The sequence below is a fragment of the Arachis ipaensis genome, chromosome B01 (assembly GCF_000816755.2).
Source record: "Arachis ipaensis cultivar K30076 chromosome B01, Araip1.1, whole genome shotgun sequence".
In the NCBI taxonomy this organism is placed as follows: Eukaryota; Viridiplantae; Streptophyta; class Magnoliopsida; order Fabales; family Fabaceae; genus Arachis; species Arachis ipaensis.
In genome coordinates this window covers 10,131,048-10,133,520 of record NC_029785.2, presented here as the reverse complement: position 1 = coordinate 10,133,520, position 2,473 = coordinate 10,131,048, and the positions used below count along the sequence as shown (strand labels likewise).

General features: G+C 35.7%; 1 long non-coding RNA gene across 1 annotated transcript; it reads left to right on the top strand.

Moving 5' to 3' along the window:
- LOC107616477 lies at positions 1,887–2,363 on the top strand. Its single transcript, XR_001614519.2, has 3 exons — positions 1,887–2,019; positions 2,126–2,203; positions 2,291–2,363. It is a non-coding gene; the product is annotated as an uncharacterized LOC107616477 (long non-coding RNA).

The following is a 2,473-nucleotide window of genomic DNA, read 5'->3' as shown; positions in this document are numbered from 1 at the left end:
ATCGATTGCTCTAGAATTAAAGACGTATGGTCTCAGAGTTATCTTCGTGACTGTCTTCCCCCTCAGAGTTTTAACGACTTTTGGACATGGTGGACTGCATCAACAGAGATACTTAACCCGTTGAAGAATGCTGACCGTAATCCTCAATTGCTTGCTATCATTTGCTGGAACTGTTGTCTGCTGGAAAACTCGCAACCAGTTGATTTTTGAAGGTTCTACTTCTATGCCGTCTGCCATTCTAGCAAGCTCTGTCAAGTTGCTCCGTGAAATTCAAAAAACTCCCGGTTTAGGTCGTCATCTCCATGAGGCAAGCTCTTAGTTGCATGCAATTGGATTTATCATTCTTTCTTCTTTAAGATTTTTCTTCGTTTTTCGACCACGCACCGTCGGATGAATACCTTCAGTGTAGTGTTTTTGGGAAATCCCCACCTTTTATTATGCTGTCCTACTTTTGGACATCTTTGTATTTCATTTTTTAATAATTAATGAAATATAACCTATTATCTTTGAAAAAAAAAGATATAATAACTATAAAAGTAATGCTAGAAAATTAATCTTTTTTTCGGTCACCATCAATCAAATTTTTTAAAATTATTTTATTTATCTTAAGTTCTAGATACTAAATCATAAACTCTTAATGCTAAATTCTAAATTATAAATATAAATTCTAATATTAACTAACTAAAAGTTAAATTTATCGGGCCTGCTACACATACAAGTATCCAAGCATCCAAGTTGGCCCAGCCCAAATCGAAGACACGCGCATAAGGAAGCATAACATGGCGCGTCAAAATCACGCGCTCAACACAAACGGTTACGTATGGCAGACTCTTCCACTTCCTCCACTTCTTCCACTTCTCAAAACGCTTGGAAACCAAGGAAACGCTCCCATTTTCGAGCAAAAATCAAAGTTCAAAATATACAAATTGTTGTTCGAAACCTCCATCAAAAAACATCAAACTCTCCATGAAGAATCTGAAGAGAAAACGAAGCAAATACACTCAACGTAAGTTCATCAAGATTACTGTATATTTTAGTTTTCTTCTACGTCGTTCTTCTAGGGTTTACTGTGCTATTATTCTTGCTTCTTTGTCACATTGTTCTAAGTTCTACGTCATTCTTCTAAGTTCTACGTCGTTCTACATTCTTGTTCTAAGTTCTCTTGCTACTGTTGTTGATTTTTGGGGCTTTATTCCGTAGATTGGGGGTTGTATACTGTTTGAAATTGTAATGTGACTTGATATTGATGCATGTTTGAGTGATATCTCACTGATATATATGAATGTATCTGAATAATATCTATCTCACTGTTATCAATGGGTGTATCTGATTCTTACATATGGGTGTATCTTACTCTTATCAATGGGTGTATCTGACTCATATATGCGTCTATCTTACTGATATCTGAATTAATTTGATATTGAAGCATGTTTGAGTGATAACTGACTGATATATATGGATTTATCTGAATAATATCTATGGGTGTATCTCCCTGTTAACAATGAGTGTATCGAATTCTTACATATGGGTGTATCTTACTGTTATTAGACCTTGTAATGTTGCTTGATATTGAAACATGCTTGACTGATATCTGACTGATATATATGAATGTATCTGAATAATTTCAATGGGTGTATCTCACTGTTATCAATGGGTGTATCTGATTCTTACATATGGGTGTATCTTACTGTTACTAATGGGAATATATTTGTGTGTATTTTTTGTTTCAGACAAAATGGCAGCAAGAAACCAAACGAAAGACCTTAAGTGTGCCACACATCTCCTGAGTGATAAGTTCACAAAATGTCTTCTTTACTTTAATAGATAGGTCTATTTCGTTAGTTGTGATGGGTGTATATTGTCCATTCAGTTGGATGTATGAAAAAAAAGGAAGGCGAGTCCAACATCGTCTTCGGAGACAGAAACAGCTACTGACAGTGACACTTCTACCTCTGAGTCTGAGACTCAACAAGACTCGGAGGATTCAGCAAGAAAACACCCCATCAAAAAGGGGAAAAAGTAAGTACCATACTTGGGTGTAATTTCTTTTTCGAGTTGGGTGTATCTTGTAGATCACGTTGGGTGTATTTTAGTATGTTCTAAATAATCACTGTTTGCCTTTCAGAATGGACTCCAGAAAAAGAAAGCAGAGGCAAGAGGAGCCAGATTCTGATTCAGAATCTGAATCTGAACAAAGTGATGAGTAATGTCCTGAAATTATTACTCCTTTCTTTTGGCTTCATTATAAAGATTTCGTGTATTAACTGAAGTGTCTGTTATTAACTTATAGGAGTGAAGAATCATCACCTGCAGAGAAGGAGAAGGAGAAGAAAAAAACAAAAACAACACCAAAAAAGTAAGCACTTCTTTGCATAATATTCTGTGAATATTGATTTGGGTGTATTTGTCACGTTCGATTGGGTGTAAGTTTAGTATTTCATTTCTCGTTTCCCATTCTTGCAGTGCATGGCAC